The sequence below is a fragment of the Arabidopsis thaliana genome, chromosome 4, assembly GCF_000001735.4.
Source record: "Arabidopsis thaliana chromosome 4, partial sequence".
Lineage (NCBI taxonomy): Eukaryota > Viridiplantae > Streptophyta > Magnoliopsida > Brassicales > Brassicaceae > Arabidopsis > Arabidopsis thaliana.
This window is the reverse complement of record NC_003075.7, coordinates 1737028-1758549: the sequence shown is the minus strand read 5'-3', so window position 1 is coordinate 1758549 and position 21522 is coordinate 1737028. Positions and strand designations below refer to the sequence as shown.

The window sequence follows — 21522 nt, the reverse complement described above, 5'->3', positions numbered from 1 at the left end:
TTAAAAAATGAACAATATCAATTTCAAACAACCTTCATAAGTTTCCTAAATAAAAGGAACTATCTAAAATCGATATTCAATCACAAGAACTGAATTAGAAATGATTCCTAGCTAAGAGATTTTATTCCTATTTCCTATAACATATTCTATAAGAGTTAGGATCGTGAATATATTCTAAGATATCTAATACTTGCTTATCAAGATTTGGTATATTCTCTAATCAAAAACCTTACTAACCTATTAAAACATTATAAATAAACGTTCATTTCTCCTACCTCTAAACACAACACACCAATACAATTCCAATCTCTCAGATTGAATCTCTAGCTTTAAACGTGAAAACAATACAGTATGAGACTTCAGACTTTTATTTAGTTTTTTTTTTATGTTTTGGTTTATGTTTTTGCATTCTTAGTAATTTTGTGTGTGATAAACAAAGGATTTTTATATATCTAATTAGTAACCAATGAATTTGTCTGAAAACTTATTAGTCAAGAGAATGTATTGGTGTTTAATATCAAAAGGTAGAAAGTATTTTCAATTCCTAAATATTAGTTCTTGAATATTAGCTAAAGCTAATTTTCATTTGTTTAAGTGTCACATGTTTCTAGAAAGCATGTAGATAAGTTCGGTGATTTAAGGGATAAGGAGAAGCAGAAGGAATGAATGAAAGAAAAAGACAAGAAGGTAACAAAATCGGGACTCAAACATTAGCATTGATCGTGTGGCCACCAAGGTGCAAAAACAATATTTCAAGACACTATGTAACCAGAACCTTCAAATTGGCAAGCCACCTTTCCTCCATCGGCCATCTCTCTTCACTATATGTCTACATCTTATTAGTAGTATTAGGGTTGTTGGTAGGCTTCACTATTAAATGATAAACAAATTTTATTGTTACATACATTTTTAGTTTGATAATCCAATTTTAAATTTGCCATCAAAGATGGTGTGGGATACGCGCCTTGCCCTTCATGCCCAGTTCGACCCAAACACAAGATAAATAAGTCAAAACGGCCCACCAAAAGAAAGGCCCATCAGAAAATCGACCCATTAGATCGACCGGCTCGGCCCAGATGTAAGTTGCTCGGTCCAACAACATCAATTCGGCCCAGCCAGACAAACCTAAGAGGGTAAAAATGGAAACCTAAGAGGGTAAAAATGGAAAGTCGCAGGGGAGACCCTAGGTCATCTCCTAACCTATAAATAGCAGAAGACACTATTGGGAACTGGGTCCAGACCAAGAGTTATTACCTAGAAAATTTAAGAGAGAATAATTGCCTAGCTCTGTTATCTCTTACTTTCTCGTTTTCTATTCTGTATTTTCTGGTTTTCCGACTTGTACTTTCGGTTTTCCGTTCTGTAATTTCGGTTCTCCGTTTTGTACTTACGGTTTTCCGTTCTGTTAAGTTACCATCTTTTCTGTTCGTCATTAATAAAGAAGCTACTCCGTTCTCCCCAAACGCCTTAGTTATTATTGTTACAACCTCGGTACAAACAGATGGGTAAATATATTGAGCAAAGAAATTGGAAACTTAGAACTTTGAAATTAGAAAAATTACCTTTGCTTAACTTTGCTTTTAGTACCTCAATTCCCATTTTCATCATCGAGAGATTCTTCTGCTACTCCCTAATTAAGGACGACAGATTCAATTTCATGAGTATGAACAATTATTAGCTAATACTCATCGATTAAGGATTCTTGGGAAATCAAAACCAAAACGTGCTTCTGTTGTAGGAGAAGGGAAATAGTCTAATACCTGGAGATCTATATTTCATCACCGCCACAAAGAATGCACTAATTAGGAAGATGCAATTGAATCGATGCTTTAAGAAGTGGTAGGTGTAATTGGATGCAAATTTCTGAATCAATTCTTTGGGTTCAACGAGATGAACTTATTCTATTAAAGAATTGATTCAATAGTTTTTGAAAGAACAAATTCAGAATTTGAAGAATTGCTAGAATAGAAGGTCTGAATTTTGAAAGAACAATACTAGAAGAGAGAGACGATAGTTGCTCTTTTTTTCCTTTTAAAAACAATTATAAAAAGGATGAAAACACTCTGCTTTTCTATTAAACAATAGACTTAATTTTTTTTTAAAACAAAACCATTGTAAAAAAAAAAAAAAAAGAAAAAAACAAATTACTATGAGACAATATTTTTTAAGGTGTTAATACAATTTTTAATTAAAATTTTGTTTACTTAATAATCTATATATTATTATAACAAACAAGATACTTATCTTTAGCAATGATAGTTGAAATACAGTCCAAAGTATAATAGTTTATGTGTTATCATTAAGTTTTAATTAGTTAGATTAAAGCTTTTAAATTGATTAGGCTTATATGTATTTTAAATAAAAGTGATATTTAATTATCAAGGGACAGTGTTATATGATGGAACAGAATTGGATCGATTTTAATATAGGATAATATATCATGAGAAAAATCATAAAATTACCAATATATATTAATTTTTGAAGTATATTTTAAAGAATCTAATTGAGTCCGCTTTTATTTGATTTTGAGCCGGAATTGAGTGATTGAATCTGGCCTAATTTCTACAAAACAGAAGATACTTACCATAATTAATGATAGTTGCAAAATAGCTCAAAGTGTAAGATTAATTTTTCTTTCACTAAATTTTAATTAGTTAGATTTAAAATTTAATTTGACTCTAATTATGGCGGAATGAGTTTGGATTAGACGGATTTGGATTGGACGGGTTTGGATGAGACTGTTGAAGGAATTCGTATCGGTTTACAACGATTTATAAATACTAATAACGAATTCAATTGCCAAGATCCGTGTAAATAAAGAATCAAATCTAGATCATAGGGTTTGAATATACCTGGATATTCTGCAGCGGAAAGATGAACCATATTGTTGCGAGGTTTTTTTAGCACCCCAAGTGTTGTGCCTCTACCGGATCCACACGCACACAAACTGGATTAGATCTGGAATGCTAGTTCCTTTGAGATCTAATCTCAAAACTCAGACAAACTATTTGTCTCTCTATTTTATGGTTTTATGATCAAAAGTGTATCTCACAAACGTTGCTAATATATCATATATATAGCCAAACGTTTAACCCTAACCAATTAGGGTTAATAATGGGCCAAAGCCCAATAACTCTTTTTATTGATCCAGTTTGCTTAGGTGTGTGACCCTGTAGGTTTGTATAATATTAGTAATGAGTTATAACTCATAGATTATAAGCGGTCTCTAGCAAGACATTATAACCACCTAATATTATACAAATGTCAAACCTCGACATTACAACTTTAACTAGAGTAAAGTACAACTGATTTCAGGACATTCCCAACAATCTCCCACTTGTACTGGAATCATCTATTCCCATAATCCCTTTGTCTCTATATCTCGATCTCAGCATAAGGCAAGAAATTGTCATCCTTATTCAGCTAGACCATGTTTATCGAACTCCGATTTATACTGATAAAACAAACGACTGACATTCACCTCGTTTGAGCGTGGCCACGCATTTCTCAGTATCAAATCTTCGATAGGCCCAAAGATATTTATCTCCCGTTATATGGGAGGGACAAATCCCATCTTGTTCCATCCCTGTTCCTTAAACAATTCATAACGCGCCCAATCACTGTCTTTATAATCACCTTTAACGGCTGACGTTTGACAGAGTCAAAGCGAACTAATCCATGAATAAGAAATCATGACGAACTCAGGTCAAAGGACTATACTCTATAGTTGTGATGAGAAACTCTTATGACACTCATATAACAATCTTGTAGAGTTCTCATAACGGGTCAGTCCAATACTGTGTTCTCTAACACATATCTATGTGATTGACTTTAATACCACATATTAATGACTCCATGAAACTTAGTCATCAGTCACCTCACATACTAGTCATTCTTAGTTATTAATGTCTCATTTTAATAACCTTGACTAGGGACTTTAATAATCTATGTCATTTTCCACTTACATGGTTTCATGATCAAGTCACGTACTTGATGACCTATAAGAATGAAATAAATTATTTGAGACTATTATTTAATTATTGATAATTAAATAAATAATACTGAAACAAATTTCATTAATTTAAAAATAAATCCAAATGTATTTTAACATGAACATCATATCATAAAAGAAAAAAAACTCCCACTAGAAATAAGATCACATCTTTATAAATCTAATGCCAATCGCAGTAGTATGACTCTCATGCTTTGGCTGTGGAAGAGGTTTGGTAAAATGATCAGCAACATTTGCATCCGTTGAAACTCTGCTAATCTTCACATCACCTCTATCAATAATCTCACGAATGAGGTGATATCGCCTTTGTATGTGTTTGGATTTCTGGTGTGATTTAGGTTCTTTTGCTTGTGCGATGGCACCATTGTTATCACAGTAAAGATCAATGGGACCAGAAATACTAGGAACCACACCAAGTTCAGTAATGAACTTCCTAATCCAAACAACCTCCTTAGCCGCTTCAGAAGCAGCTATATACTCAGCTTCAGTTGTAGAGTCTGCCACAGTGCTCTGTTTGGTACTCTTCCAACTCACTGCTCCTCCGTTGAGACAAAAGAAAAATCCTGATTGAGATCGGAAATCATCTTTGTCTGTCTGAAAGCTGGCATCAGTATAACCACTCACAACAAGTTCCTCACTTCCTCCATAGACCAAAAACTTATCCTTAGTTCTTCTCAAGTACTTAAAGATGTTCCTGACTACTATCCAGTGACTTTCACCTGGATCAGATTGGTATCTGCTCGTCATGCTCAAAGCACATGCAACATCGGGGCGAGTGTAGAGCATAGCATACATGATAGATCCTATAGCAGAAGCATATGGAATCTTACTCATCCGCTCTCGCTCATCATGCGTCGAAGGACACTGAGTCTTGCTAAGAGTTATGCCATGAGACATTGGTATAAATCCTTTCTTAGAATCATGCATATTGAACCTATGCAAGACCTTATCTATATAAGTATCCTGACTTAGTCCAATTATTTTGTTTAATCTATCTCTATAGATTCTTATTCCAAGAATATAGGCAGCTTCACCCATGTCTTTCATCGAGAAACAACTTCCAAGCCAAGTCTTAACAGACTGAAGCAAAGGAATGTCATTTCCAAGGAGCAGTATGTCATCTACATACAATACCAGAAATGCGACTGCGCTCCCACTAGTCTTCTTGTAAACACAAGGTTCTTCTTCGTTTCTAATGAAATCAAACTCTTTGATTGCCTCATTAAAACGAAGATTCCAACTCCGAGATGCTTGCTTCAATCCATATATGGAACGATGAAGCTTGCACACCTTCCTAGCAGCCTCAGGAACAGTGAAACCTTCAGGTTGTGTCATGTACACATGCTCTTCGAGATTTCCATTAAGGAAAGCTGTTTTCACATCCATTTGCCAAATCTCATAATCATAATGAGCAGCAGTTGCTAGGAGAATCCGAATGGACTTAAGCATTGCGACTGGAGAATAGGTTTCATCATAGTCAATACCATGAACTTGCTTGTAACCTTTCGCAACCAGTCCAGCTTTGTATATCTGTATATTACCATCCATGTCAATTTTCTTCTTGAATATCCATTTACACTCTATTGGTTTTACACCATCAGGTAAATCAACCAAAGTCCATACTTTGTTTTGTGACATGGATTCCATTTCAGATTTCGCGGCCTCTAACCACTTATCGGAATCAGGGCCCATCAACGCTTCTTCGTATGACGTAGGTTCATCACTCTCTATCATAAATAGAGCATGATCGTCCATCACCCAATCTCTGAATCTATCGGGTTCGTGACGGCTCCTTTCGGACCTACGTACCTCCGGTTCCACAAGTATAGGTTCTACGACTCTTCGTAGATCCAACTGATGTTCTTCTTGAGAAGTTGGAACATCACCCTGTGGTTCTCGAACTTCTTCAAGTAATACTTTACTCCCACTAGTTCCTTTTGAAAGAAACTCTCTTTCCAAAAAGGCACCATTTCGAACAACAAACACTTTGTTGTCAGTAGGGTGGTAAAAATAATAACCTTTGGTCTCTTTCGGATAACCTACAAAGTAGCACTTATCAGATTTGGGTCCAAGCTTATCAGTAATTAATCGTTTGGCATAAGATTCACAACCCCAAATTTTCAGAAAAGACAAATTAGGAACCTTTCCAGTCCATATCTCATATGGTGTCTTCTCAACTGATTTTGATGGACATCTGTTGAGCATAAACGCAGACGTTTCTAGAGCATATCCCCAAAAGGGTGATGGAAGATCTGTGTGACTCATCATAGATCGAACCATATCCAATAAAGTTCGATTTCTCCTTTCGGACACACCATTCCATTGTGGTGTTCCTGGAGGAGTGAGCTGTGAAACAATTCCACACTCTCTAAGATGATCACTAAAAACTTGGCTCAAATATTCTCCTCCACGATCCGATCGTAGAGCTTTGATTGATTTGCCAAATTGATTTTGTACTTCATTCTGGAACTCCTTGAAATTTTCAAAAGATTTCGATTTATGTTTCATTAGATAAACATAACCATATCTACTGAAATCATCAGTAAATGTAATGAAGTACTGATAGTTTCCTCTAGCACTTGTACTCATTGGCCCACATACATCTGTATGTATAAGGCCCAATAAGTCACTAGCCCTCTCACTGTGTCCAGTAAACGGGGCTTTAGTCATTTTTCCCAACAAACAAGATTCACATGTCTCATAAGATTCATAATCAAATGAGTTCAAAAGTCCATCACTATGAAGCTTTTGAATGTGTTTCTCGTTTATATGGCCCAAACGACAATGCCAGAGAAAAGTGGGATTCAAGTCATTAGACTTAAATTTCTTGGTACGAATGTTATAGATTGGCATGCTTTGGTTCAGAACATGTAGCCCATTATCTAATGGAGCGCTACCATAAAACATATCATCTCGATCAAATGAACAACATTTGTTCTTGATCGAAAAGTGAAAACCTTCCATGTCCAAACATGAAACGGAGATGATATTCTTGTTTATTGCAGGAACATAGTAGCAGTTCTTAAGCTCCAAAACCATGCCTGAAGGCAAAGATAACGAATATGTTCCCACGGCCAATGCACAGACTTTTGCTCCATTAGCCACACGTAGGTCCACTTGTCCTTCCTCCAAAGTTCTACTGTTGTTTAGGCCATGCACATTTACACAAATGTGAGCACCACAACCGGTATCCAATACCCAAGGAGTAGAACCAGAAGTAGTAACATTTACTTCTATAACATAGATACCCGAAGAAGAAATCTTGAATGTTTTCTTCTTCTCCAGATCTTCCAAGTGTTCAGGAGGGTTTGATCCATTCAATTTGTCCTTCTAAAGGACATCTCGAACTAAATAGGAACTTTGAGGGTTTGACATAACTGTCGAAAAAGAAAAGCAGAAATTAATATGATGTTCATAAATTTTAAAATTCTCAACAATTAAGAAAGCTAACACTATACTCAAAACAAATTTCCTCTAGTGAGTCCAATGATCCAAGATCCATATTTCACTAGAATCCAAGTGAGCTTTGGCTCCACCCCTGAATATCTAGTTATTTAGGTAAGCAACACCTTGCTAATTCTATCCAATATAATTCTTGGTTATCCAACCCTATGTCTCTAAGCCCAAAACCGTTTTGATAGCTTAGTCAAGTAAACCAATTTTATTTCATATGGTAACCGTTACCATCTGTTTTACTCTTAAGCAATTGCAGACCGCTGCTTTGGCAGACCCGCCATACAACAACTCAAGTTTTAACAATTATTAAAATTGGAGAGACATCAACTTGCTTGATATTAGATAAGGAATTAATTTTATAACTCAATTTTATATTTAAATTTATATCCAATATAAATAAAATATAAGTAATATTTATCAAATATATATTTAATTGAATTATAAACAATTAAATTAATTTTAATCATATTAAAATTATTAGTTATCTAAAAGGTTAACCTTATTAAATTTTAGTAAATCTAATCAGATGTTATTAGAACATAATATAATCAGACTTATCCTAATCATATTAGGATTTATAGAATTATTTTATTGACTAGTATAATTTTTGATCATATCAAAATCTATACACAATTATTACGATAATTAACTTTATCTTTCTAAAAAGATATTTCACGAGCCACTAAATATACGATTATATTCATGACTTAGTAAATCCAAATCAAATAAAGAATCCTATCATTGCCGTAGCTTTACATAGAATCCTTGATATCATATTTAACACATTAAATATTTATATGAGTAATGATTAATGGAAATAACATCACGTGATCACAAAGTCTAATTATCAACCAACATGAGCGAATATATGTATGTATATCATTATATACCCTTAATAATATTTTAACATTAATGCATATCTAATATATACAAAAACGTTTCACCATGTTATTATAAAATTCATTCAATACAATAATCAAATTATGACAATTAACACAACCATATATCTTATATACACATAAACATGTTCTAGCTGTCAATTAAGAAATTCACTTAACATCATAGTTACGATGAACGAATTTGATCAACGATTACATAATTTTTGTTAATCTCATGCTTTACCAATTCAATTTCAAAAATTAAACATGATAAACCAAATAACAGTTTTTCATCTATAACTAAATTCGATTCAAATTCAGTATTAAACACATAGGCTCTGATACCACTGAAAGAATTCGTACCGGTTTATAACGATTTATAAATACTAAAAACGAATTCAATTGCCAAGATCCATGTAAATAAAGAATCAAATTTAGATCATAGGGTTTGAATATACCTGGATATTCTGCAGCGGAAAGATGAACCATATTGTTGCGAGGTTGTTTTAGCACCCCAAGTGTTGTGCCTCTACCGTATCCACACGCACACAAACTGGATTAGATCTGGAATGCTAGTTCCTTTGAGATCTAATCTCAAAACTCAGACAAACAATTTGTCTCTCTATTTTATGGTTTTATGATCAAAAGTGTATCTCACAAACGTTGCTAATATATCATATATATAGCCAAACGTTTAACCCTAACTAATTAGGGTTAATAATGGGCCAAAGCCCAATAACTCTTTTTATTGATCCAGTTTGCTTAGGTGTGTGACCCTGTAGGTTTGTATAATATTAGTAATGAGTTATAACTCATAGATTATAACCGGTCTCTAGCAAAACATTATAACCACCTAATATTATACAAATGTCAAACCTTGACATTACAACTTTAGCTAGAGTAAAGTACAACTGATTTCAGGACATTCCCAACAACTGTTTGGCTCGATATTAATATGAGACATCCCAATGAAAATCAACATTATAATATATCAAAATAATAATTATTCTTTTTTGACAGATCTAAATGTGTAACTATAATACAAAGTTACTAAATTACATATGTTCTACGGGTTAAATCTAAAAACACATCAAGATTAAATTTTATAATTTTAATATAAAAGTTTTTTGAATAAAAATAAAAAATTATCATGTGGTGTACCACAAGTCAATCCTAAAAGAAAAAAATAATATTAGACTTATTAATACAGTAAATTTATGACTTATTAAAAATCGTACAAAACCTTATCGAAAATTATTAATTAACACAAACAACAACAAATATTATACACAACAAATTTTTCATTTTATAAAATACAAAAATAAATAAAATATTAATCCGCGGTATACCGCGGGTCATATCCTAGTTCACTACAAGAGAACAAAACTTTTTTCAACAGATTTTCCAACGGTAAATAAACGGTTAGAAATTTTCGACGGTTTCTTAATGATATTCCAACGGATTTCTAACGACATGTTTCCTATCAAAACATCGTCGAAACTTTCCAACGGATTCTAAATGATCGCCAATTCGTCAGTGATTTCCAACAAAACTCCAACCAAATTAAATCCGACCGAATATTTCCACGGATTTCTGATCAAAATATCTCTGTTTTGACCCCTCGCATATTCGTCGGAATATTCTACACTTTTCTGACGGAATTCCAACAAACTATACTTGGTCAAATAGCAGCCCAGTCAAATAGCCGTTCGGTTAAATAGCCGTGCGTTTAGTTTTTTTTTATAAAAAATCATCAAAAAAAGCGGTCGGAAAGCCATCTGAAACTCGTTGGAAACATTGATAATTCTCATATTTTTATTCTTCTACACTCATTCACAAAATCGTCCAAGCAATAAAATATAACTAGAGAAATGGCTTCTTCGAATCCGTTTAATTATTTTCGATCATGGATGGACCAGCCCACGCGTGATCCGTTAAAGGAGTTGCTAATGTCGGAATATGTAGAAGGTCTTAAACAATTCATGGCATTTGCGGCAAACCAACCGGTAACCATCGAATAAAAAAAAATGTATTGTCCATGTTGTACATGTCAGAATTTTAGAGTTCTTCCTGTATCTCAAGTTTGGATGCACTTATATGGGGAAGGGTTTATGCCAAGGTACAAAGTTTAGTTCATGCATGGAGAAAATGAGTCAATGGTGAATTATGGTAGTTGTAACGAACATTATCCTGTTGATAGGTTAGTGGAACCAAATCCGGAAGTAGATGCAAATGTAGGTACCGTTCAGATGGTGAATGATTTTTTCGTGAAAATGTACACTCGTTTGATAGGGATAGTGATAGAGTAGAGGAACCTAATTTAGAAGCAAGAAAGTTTTTTAATATGTTAGATGCAGCAAAACATCCCTTATATAAAGGATGTAAAAAGGGTCATTCGCCTTTATCTTCTACAACCAAGTTGATGGGTATCAAAACTGAATATCATTTATCCGAGGATTTTGTGGATGCGATTACTGATTTTGTGAAAGATTTATTACCCGAAGATAATCTTGCACCGGGAACATACTACGAGGTGCAGAAATTGGTAGCTGGTCTTGGTTTACCGTATCTGGTGATAGATGTGTGCATTGACAATTGTATGTTGTTCTGGAGAGAAGATTCAGATCGTTTGACATGTAAGTTTTGTCGCAAACCTCGGTGTTGGTGTCGGATCCCGCACCAGGAACACCGGTACCAACCAAAGATTGCCACGTGGACAAGAGAGGCCCAAAAGAAGTAAGGCCCATAGGCTTCTTTAGGCGAGGAGAAGAACACAAGCGAAGTGGTCGGTCCGCGAGATGGATGTGATGACGGGATCAAAGGTGTCTGGATTAAAGAGCCTTTAGGCCGGAAGGCGAAGCCCATGGAGCTCGAAGTCAATTCAAATTCGAACGTTTGAACAATAAATTCAAAGACCGAAACAGATACATTTAAGATAGAATAATTGTGTGTAAATGAGAATTAAGTGTAATTCTTAGGTATAAATTATAGGGTCAAAGGCCATGGAAGACACACACATTTTTGTGCAAACTTACCATACACATTTTCTTACAAATCTCATAGTTTTCTTCATAATCAATAGTTCTCTACACTTATTTTTTGTCCTCAAGAATAATCTTTCTCACTAAATAAATAAATACTTGAGTGTGTGAATCCGACATCCACATTTTAGCGCCGTCTGTGGGAACGGAGGATTCTTGAGTCGTCAGACTTGTCTATACACTACATTTCCGAGGTAAGCAACAATGGCCGGAGAAGACGCTTTCAACGCTTCATTAGTCGAAACTCTCAAAACCATGCAGCAAACTATGACGGACATGTCGCAGAAGTTCACGAAAATGTGGAAAAGGCTGTTGAAACATTGCAAACAACCCTGGTATCACTTAGTCAAAATGTTAGCACTATAACATCTTACAGTAGTCCAGCCGGAAGATGGAGAAAAACAGCTCGAAGACGAATATCAGTTAGTAAACCAGCACGAGCAGGAAAATTTCAACCAGCTCAAAACCATGAGGAAAGTGAGCCGGGAATTGAAAGAAATGAGGTCAAAATTCCATCAGGCCACAAGTTCGGAGCCGGATATCAACCGAGTCATCGAAGAAGCTAGGCGAACACTTTTCATCCCGCAAATCGCAAGCTTGAGAATCAGGAATTCTCGTAAGCTGAACCTAGAACCATACAACGGTTTGGAGGATCCAAAAGGTTATCTTGCAGCCTTTCTAATCGCTGCAGGTTGGGTTGACTTGGATGAGGCTGAGGAAGATGCACGGTACTACAAACTCTTTTCTGAAATTCTGTGCGGACAAGCACTAATGTGGTTTACCCAGCTGGAACCAGGGTCGATCAGTAACTTCAACGAATTGTCAGCCGTATTATTGAAACAATATTCCATCCTTCTGGATAAAAGCATTTCAGATACCGATCTTTGAAATTTTTTACAAGGGCCGAACGACTCACTTCGGGCTTTTATCACCAAGTTCAAGAATGTACTTTCAAAGCTCCCAAGAATCTCGCAGCAATCGGCTTTATCAGCCTTGCGAAAAGGATTGTGGGATGATTCAAGATTCAAAGAGGATTTAATACTCCACAAGCCAGACACAATTCAATATGCATTATTACGAGCAAACAATTGGATGAAAGTCGAAGACGAAAAAGAAAGTTTCGCAAAAAGAAATGACCAAGCAAAACCGGCGGTCACTTTCCTAGATAAGTTGTTCGAACCTTTGGACAACCAAGGACCAAGGAAGTTCGGTTCACAATCGTTTAACAATAACGTCGGGAAACAATTTCAAGGGAAAGGGAAGTCAAACACTTGGGTCCGAGATGAAAGTCTGTATTGTGACATACACAGAGTAACCGAGCATCTAACCAAGGACTGCATCGTCCTTAAAAGGTATCTCGCGGAACTATGGGCAAGCGGAGATCTTTCCAAATTCAACATAGATGATTTCGTGAAGCAATATCACGAAGCAAGGGATAACTCCGAAACTCAAAACTCTAAAAGGCCAAGGTTGACTAACGAAGAGGAACCAAGAAGTTCGAAAGGAAAAATCAACGTGATTCTTGGAGGTTCCAAACTTTGCCATAATTCTGTTAGCGCTATCAAAAAGCATCGGCCAAATGTTCTACTTAAATCAAGTTTGAGTGAAGAGGTTAACTACCAATGCTCTTCAGTATCATTTGACGAGGAAGAAACGCGGCACATCGAAAGACCTCACGATGATGCTCTAATCATTACGCTGGACGTGGCTAACTTCAAAATATCAAGAATTCTCGTCGATACGGGTAGTTCGGTTGATTTGATCTTCCTAGGTACGTTGGAAAGGATGTGAATCAGCAGAGCAGATGTAGTAGGACCTCCGTCTCCTTTGGTGGCTTTCACTAGCGAATCAGCGATGTCGCTTGGAACAATCAAATTGCCAGTTTTAGCGGGAAAGATGTCGAAGATTGTGGATTTTGTCGTTTTTGACAAACCAGCAACGTACAACATCATCCTCGGAACTCCTTGGATCTTCCAAATGAAAGCGGTCCCCTCTACGTATCATCAATGGCTCAAATTTCCAACCTCAAACGGAGTGGAAACAATTTGGGGAGACCTGGAAGGTTCAAGAACATGTTATTTAGCTAGCCACCGTTTGAATATCCAATAGCAATTAACGAAGCCCGCAAAGAAAGGGATAGTCCAAAGATTTCCTAGTGGGCAGAAGGTGGACGATGTCGTGATCGAGGTACTGTTAGAAGAAGACAAACCAGATCGGAAGGTTTGAATTGGATCTACTTTGTCTGACGAGATAAAAGAAGCTTTGGTTGAACTCTTAAGGAAGAACAAAGCATTGTTTGCATGGTCAGCAGCATACATGCCTGACATAGACCCAAGCATAATCTGCCACGAGCTAAACGTGGATCCAAGGTTCAAACCTCTGAAACAAAAAAGAAGGAAACTCGGAGTGGAACGAGCGAAAGCGGTAAACGGCAAAATTGATAAGCTTTTAAAGATAGGATCTATAAGGGAGGTGCAATACCCGGATTGGGTGGCAATTACCGTCGTGGTCAAAAAGAAGAATGGAAAAGATAGGGTGTGCATCGATTTCACGGATCTCAACAAAGCTTGTCCGAAGGACAGTTTCCCACTTCCACATATAGATCGTCTCGTGGAATCAACCGCCGGAAACGAATTGCTAACTTTCATGGATGCTTTTTTGGGATATAATCAAATAATGATGAATCCCGAGGATCAAGAGAAAACGTCATTTATCACGGATAGAGGTATTTATTGTTATAAGGTAATGCGTTTTGGCTTAAAAAATGCAGGAGCTACTTATCAATGGCTGGTTAATAAAATGTTCAATGAACATCTCAGAAAGACGATGGAAGTTTCTATCGATGATACGTTGGTCAAGTCATTGAAGAAAGAAGACCATGTCAAACACCTAGGAGAATGCTTTGAGATTCTTAACCAATACCAAATGAAGCTGAACCTGGCGAAGTGCACGTTTGGAGTCCCATCCGGGGAATTCCTTGGTTATATTGTTACAAAAAGAGGAATCGAAGCAAATCCGAACCAAATTAATGCTTTTCTCAAAACGCCGTCTCTAAGAAACTTCAAAGAAGTGCAGCGACTAACTGGCCGGATTGCTTCAAGATCAACGGATAAATCTTTACCCTTCTATCAAATTTTAAAGGGAAACAATGGTTTTCTTTGGGATGAGAAGTGCGAGGAAGCATTCAGACAGCTTAAGGCATATCTAACCACGCCACCTGTATTATCCAAACCCGAAGCAGATGAAAAGCTTTATTTGTATGTTTTTGTGTCAAATCATGCAGTTAGCGGAGTCTTGGTCCGAGAAGACCGTTGAGAGCAAAAACCGATTTACTACAGAAGCAAGTCCATGAAGGATCCAGAGTCAAGGTATACGATTGATATATCCCTATTTTTACTGTTTTTAACTATGTTTTAGGTATAGGTTTTAGAGTCTATTTGTTATTTCTAGAGTATTTTCTAGTATTTTTCAGGTCTTTACATGTTTGGGATTCATTTGGGGATAATGGAGCATTTTGGAGGAGAACAGAGAATTTATGGTGCTGAAGAAATCCGGAGACGAAAATGCACGTAGGTGTCGAACCACACCACCCCTGGTGTCTAGCGACACCAATACCTGACGTAGATGCAACTTATTGATGTTTTGAAGATTTTCAAATTCGGCCCAGAACTTTCTCCTATGTTTAATGAAGGCCCAACACCTCTTTTAGACATATAATTAAGTTTTTAGGGTCATTGTTTAGACCTAAGCTTGGAGAGGCTATTCTCCTCATCTCTTTTGTACTTTGGGAGCAAAACCCTATGGAGTCTCCCTGTGGAGAAGATCTTCTTTACTCTTTCTGTTGCTATTATTGATTTCTTATTTAGACTATGATTTGTGTTTCTTTGATTATGTCTGAGTAATCCACTTGTTAGGTTTAGGGTTTCTCATTAGGGATTCATATGGTTTAATAGATAGTCCCCCCTGCTAGGTTATCTGTAGAATTCTTCATGTTTAATTGTTCTTAATGCTAGATCTAAATTGATCACCTAGAACTTGAATGCAGACAATAGATATGCCCGTCATAGGTATCTGTAGTTGGATCTATTATTTGATGAGCCTAGTCTATAGGTGTGTAATAAGAATCAGCCTATCTACTAAGGTGAACAATCGAACTCGTTAAGAATGCATATTTAGGTTAATAATCTCTCGGCTTCTCCGGTTATTCTTAGCTATAGATATAGGGAATTTCGCGGAACGCCACCGGTTATTCCATAATTAGAGTTTGAGTTTAAAAATGGTTCGATAACAATCTAGCTATTATTAGATCTACTAACCAATACTTTCCTGAAAATACCCTAAGCCTAACGTTTTTACTTTCTTGTTTTACAACCTCACAATCTGCTATTGCTTCCTTTTGTTTCTTTTTGTTTTTATTACAATCTTACTTAGATTAATTCAAAACCTTCGTCTATTGTGTGATCCGAGAGCTTTGTGGAATTTGACCCTAAAGTACTACAATCGATCTCTTATTTGAGAGAGTGGTCTTAAGACAATTTGACCTATATCAAATTTGGCGCCGTTGCCAAAGTTCTCTACGATTCACCATTAGATTAGGATTAGAATTTTGTCTAAGGTTTTATTTTTCTTTTTCTTTTTATTTACTTAGTCTTTCTCTTTTCTTTTTCTTATGTGTTTCAGGTGTTTGTCTAATCACAGAACAAGGAACAAACGAGAAACATGAAGGAGAGTAAGATTGTTGGGATCAAGGCTAAGCTTAACGCGGTCCACAATCAACTTGAACTCAAATATATATTGTCTTCTTCGTCGACTTAGATGCAGCCTCTCGTCGTCACCATTATTGATCTTAAGCTTCATTAAATTTCTATCTCAATTCAGCACTATTATTTTGTGGTTAGAGTTATCGATCAAATCTAAGTGGAGAATTCGTCACAAGCAGTAACGTCCCTCCATAATCATCATCTGAGATCTTTGATTCTTTATCTGAACCATCCACTCTGTAACATGTTATAAGTAAGACTTGAATAAGCTCCTAGAAGAATGCACATCAATGCATTTTTGTGCATCAATACACACACATAACTATCATAAACTTAGAAAATTTGCCTTAGGTTGAAGTTTTATGAGCTAGTACTCAAGTCAAACCAAGCAATATTATATCAAATCTAATTCTCAATGCAGATTCACAGAAATTTCTCTCCAAGGACATGGAAACTAGTAACGAAAAGGAAATGATCGATGTTAGAAGTATCTCAAGAGCGTGTTTGTAACGCCGAGTTCACTCATTTGGAAATGAGATGATGACTTTATACATGTATAAGAAAGATATTTTATATTTTCGACGGATTTGCGAGGGTAAAAGTTTCACCGTTGGAAAAGCATCGGGCACCAAACTTTACCCTCCAAAACGAAAAAATTATGCGGCAATTGTTTCTTTTTTCCAAATCAGTTTTACGCTTATTATTTTCAAAACAAAACCCTTAAATATCTCTTAATATTCCCTCCAATCTCAATTTTCCATTCATTTCTCTCACATCTCAACTCTCCCTCAATCTCTTTGAAATCTCTCTCAACCTCTCCACCGTCTCCTTCTATTTCTTTGAAATCTCTCTCAATCTACAAGAAAACAGGCGATTTGCGAAGGAAATTTGAGATGGCGTAAATCCCTCGCAAATTGCTATAGACTTGCGAGCACTTTGCGCGGGAAAACCAATACGTCGTTAATCAGTCACAAAATATGCGAGGGAGAATTCCCACGCAATATTGCGTGGCAATTGCGAGAAAAGTGCAACGACGGAAGAATTCCTCGCAAAGTCATCGCAAATTGCGAGGGATTTGTTGTACGATAAGAGCCTCGCAAACTGCGGTAAACTTGCGGCGTACAAACTTTCTGTAGCATATTTTGCGTCGGAGTTGCGAGTCCTAGGCAGGTTAGGTCAGCACGTTTTAAATAATCTTCCTACTTTGGGTTGTAGTTGAACTTCTCTCTCGCAAATTCGTAGCAAAATAGCGCTGTTCCTCGCAAGTCCTCGCAAATCCCTCGCAATATGTTTTCGGATATCTATAGATAACCAACGTAACATGTACAAAATCTTCATATTCAAAATACAACAGGACACACCTCGTCAGAACCATCTAAGCTAAGAGATACATTCCATACCCCAAAACCTAACATAAACATATATAAAAAAAAACTTACATGTGTTCAGAAATTGTAGAGAGAAGTAAGAAGAATTGCAAAATAATTGAGAGAGTGGAAGTGAGAGAACAAAATAGTCAAGTAAAATTCAAGATAAATAGATATTCAAAGTAAAAAAAAATTACAACACCTTAAACTTTTATTAAATTTAAATAAAATAACAATCAAACGAGTATTGATTAAATTTAAGAAAATAAGTTTAATAGAATTTACTCAAATAAAATTTGCGGATAATAATAAAAATAAAAATAGGATTTAGCATCCCCACATCTTCTCAAAATTGTATATTGAACAAGCTATAGTCGCCTTCTTCCGTTCTTAGCTCATCAAAAAAGTCATAGTCGTGATCTGTTCGTCGCCTTCACTTGTTAGCTCATCAAATTCATAGACGTAGCCGTCTTTTAATAATAGCATCCACGTGAAGGGGTAAACAGATCTCTCTCCAACGATTTTTGGTTTCTATTTGATTATCTTTTATCTGTTTTTATTTTTCCTCTATAGGTTGGAATTACTAAACCCACGTTGAGTTCATGAACTCTAATATATATTGTCTTCTTCGTCGACTTAGATGGAGCCTCTCGTCGTCACCATTATTGATCTTAAGTTTCATTAAATTTCTATTTCAATTTAGCACTATTATTGTGCGGTTAGAGTTATCGATCAAATCTAAGTGGAGAACTCGTCACATGCAGTAACGTCCCGCCATAATCATCATCTGAGATCTTTGATTCTTATCTGAACCATCCACTCTGTAACATGTTATAAGTCAGACTTGAATAAGCTCCTAGAAGAATGCACATCAATGCATTTTTGTGCATCAATAAACACACATAACTATCATAAACTTAGAAAATTTGCCTTAGGTTGAAGTTTTGTGAGCTAGTACTCAAGTCAAACCAAGCAAGATTATATCAAATCTAATTCTCAATGCAGATTCACAGAAATTTCACTCCAAGGACATGAAAACTAGTCACGAAAAGGAAATGATCGATGTTATAAGTATCTCAAGAGCTTGTTTGTAACGCCGAGTTCACTTATTTGGAAATGAGATGATGACTTTATACATGTATAAGAAAAATATTTTATATTTCCGACGGATTTGCGAGGGTAAAAGTTTCACCGTTGGAAAAGCATCAGGCACCAAACTTTACCCTCCAAAACAAAAAAATTATGCGGCAATTGATTCTTTTTTCCAAATCAGTTTTACGCTTATTTTTTTCAAAACTCAATTTTCCTTTCATTTCTCTCACATCTCAACTCTCCCTCAATCTCTTTGAAATCTCTCTCAACCTCTCCACTGTCCCCTTCTATCTCTTTGAAATCTCTCTCAATCTACAAGAAAACAGGCGATTTGCGAATGAAATTTGAGATGGCATAAATCCATCGCAAATTTCTATAGACTTGCGAGCACTTTGCGCGGGGAAAACCAATACGTCGTTAATCAGTCGCAAAATTTGCGAGGGAGAATTCCCACGCAATATTGCGTGGCAACTGCGAGAAAATTGCAACGACGGAAGAATTCCTCGCAAAGTCATCGCAACTTGCGAGGATTTGCTGTACGATAAGAGCCTCGCAAACTGCGGTAAACTTGCGGCGTACAAACTTTTTGTAGCAAATTTTGCGTCGGAGTTGCGAGTCCTTGGCAGGTTAGGTCAGCACGTTTTAAATAATCTTCCTGCTTTGGTTGGTAGTTGACCTTCTTTCGCAAATTCGTAGGAAAATAGCGCTGTTCCTCGCAAGTTCCTCGCAAATCCCTCGCAAATCCCTCGCAATATGTTTTCGGACATCTATATATAACCAACGTAACATGTACAAAATCTTCATGTTCAAAATAAAACAGGACACACTTCGTCAGAACCACCTAAGGTAAGAGATACATTTTATACACCAAAAACTTACATGTTTTCAGAAATTGTAGAGAGAAGTAAGAAGAATTGCAAAATAATTGAGAGAGTGGAAGTGAGAGAACAAAATAGTCAAGTAAAATTCAAGATAAATAGATATTCAAAGTAAAAAAAAATTACAACACCTTAAGCTTTTATTAAATTTAAATAAAATAACAATCAAACGAGTATTGATTAAATTTAGGAAAATAAGTTTAATAGGATTTACTCAAATAAAATTTGTGTATAATAATAAAAATAAAAATAGGATTTAGCATCCCCACATCTTCTCAAAATTATATATTGAACAAGCTATAGTCGCCTTCTTCCATTCTTAACTCATCAAAAAAGTCATAGTCGTGATCTGTTCGTCACCTTCATATGTTAGCTCATCAAATTCATAGACGTAGCCGTCTTTTAATAATAGCATCCACGTGAAGGGGTAAACAGATCTCTCTCCAACGATTTTTGGTTTTTATTTGATTATCTTTGATCTGTTTTTATTTTTCCTCTATAGGTTGAAACTACTAAACCCACGTTGAGTTCATGAACTCTAATATATTTTTTCCTCTTAGATGGAGCCTCTCGTCGTCAGCATTATTGATCTTAAGCTTCATTAAATTTCTATCTCAATTCAGCACTATTATTGTGTGGTTAGAGTTATCGATCAAATCTAAGTGGAGAACTCGTCACAAGCAGTAACGTCCCGCCATAATCATCATCTAAGATCTTTGATTCTTTATCTGAACCATCCACTCTGTAACATGTTATAAGTCAGACTTGAATAAGCTCCTAGAAGAATGCACATCAATGCATTTTTGTGCATCAATAAACACACATAACTATCATAAACTTAGAAAATTTGCCTTAGGTTGAAGTTTTGTGAGCTAGTACTCAAGTCAAACCAAGCAAGATTATATCAAATCTAATTCTCAATGCAGATTCACAGAAATTTCACTCCAAGGACATGAAAACTAGTCACGAAAAGGAAATGATCGATGTTATAAGTATCTCAAGAGCTTGTTTGTAACGCCGAGTTCACTCATTTGGAAATGAGATGATGACTTTATACATGTATAAGAAAAATATTTTATATTTCCGACAGATTTGCGAGGGTAAAAGTTTCACAGTTGGAAAAGCATCGGGCACCAAACTTTACCCTCCAAAACAAAAAAATTATGCGGCAATTGATTTTTTTTTCCAAATCAGTTTTACGCTTATTTTTTTCAAAACTCAATTTTCCTTTCATTTCTCTCACATCTCAACTCTCCCTCAATCTCTTTGAAATCTCTCTCAACCTCTCCACCGTCTCCTTCTATCTCTTTGAAATCTCTCTCAATCTACAAGAAAACAGGCGATTTGCGAAGGAAATTTGAGATGGCATAAATCCCTCGCAAATTGCTATAGACTTGCGAGCACTTTGCGCCGGAAAACCAATACGTCGTTAATCAGTCGCAAAATTTGCGAGGGAGAATTCCCACGCAATATTGCGTGGCAACTGCGAGAAAATTGCAACGACGGAAGAATTCCTCTCAAAGTCATCGCAAATTGCGAGGGATTTGCTGTACGATAAGAGCCTCGCAAACTGCGGTAAACTTGCGGCGTACAAACATTCTGTAGCAAATTTTGCGTCAGAGTTGCGAGTCACTTGCAGGTTAGGTCAGCACGTTTTAAATAATCTTCCTGCTTTAGTTGGTAGTTGAACTTCTCTCGCAAATTCGTAGCAAAATAGCGCTGTTCCTCGCAAGTTCCTCGCAAATCCCTCGCAATATGTTTTCGGACATCTATAAATAACCAACGTAACATGTACAAAATCTTCATGTTCAAAATACAACAGGACACACCTCGTCATAACCACCTAAGCTAAGAGATACATTCCATACCCCAAAATCTAACATAAACATATAAAAAAAAAAACTTACATATTTTCAGAAATTGTAGAGAGAAGTAAGAAGAATTGCAAAATAATTGAGAGAGTGGAAGTGAGAGAACAAAATAGTTAAGTAAAATTCAAGTTAAATAGATATTCAGAGTAAAAAAAAATTACTACAAC

At 35.9% G+C, this 21522-nt stretch overlaps 1 long non-coding RNA gene, 1 other non-coding gene and 2 pseudogenes across 4 annotated transcripts; 2 read left to right on the top strand and 2 right to left on the bottom strand.

Annotated features, from left to right (window-relative positions):
• The first annotated feature begins 811 nt into the window (after positions 1–811).
• AT4G04675 lies at positions 812–1097 on the top strand. The gene has a single exon (NR_141819.1). It is a non-coding gene; the product is annotated as an other RNA (long non-coding RNA).
• A 355-nt stretch (positions 1098–1452) lies between these two features.
• Positions 1453–1966, bottom strand: AT4G03811. The gene is made up of 2 exons (NR_144062.1): positions 1761–1966; positions 1453–1630 (listed from the first exon to the last, which is right to left on the bottom strand). It is a non-coding gene; the product is annotated as an other RNA (non-coding RNA).
• Positions 1967–4156: 2190 nt separating this feature from the next.
• Positions 4157–7291, bottom strand: AT4G03810 (annotated as a pseudogene; the record flags this gene model as incomplete). Its single annotated transcript has 1 exon — positions 4157–7291.
• Positions 7292–10217: 2926 nt separating this feature from the next.
• Positions 10218–14759, top strand: AT4G03800 (annotated as a pseudogene; the record flags this gene model as incomplete). The annotated part of the gene is made up of 1 exon: positions 10218–14759.
• Positions 14760–21522: the final 6763 nt, after the last annotated feature.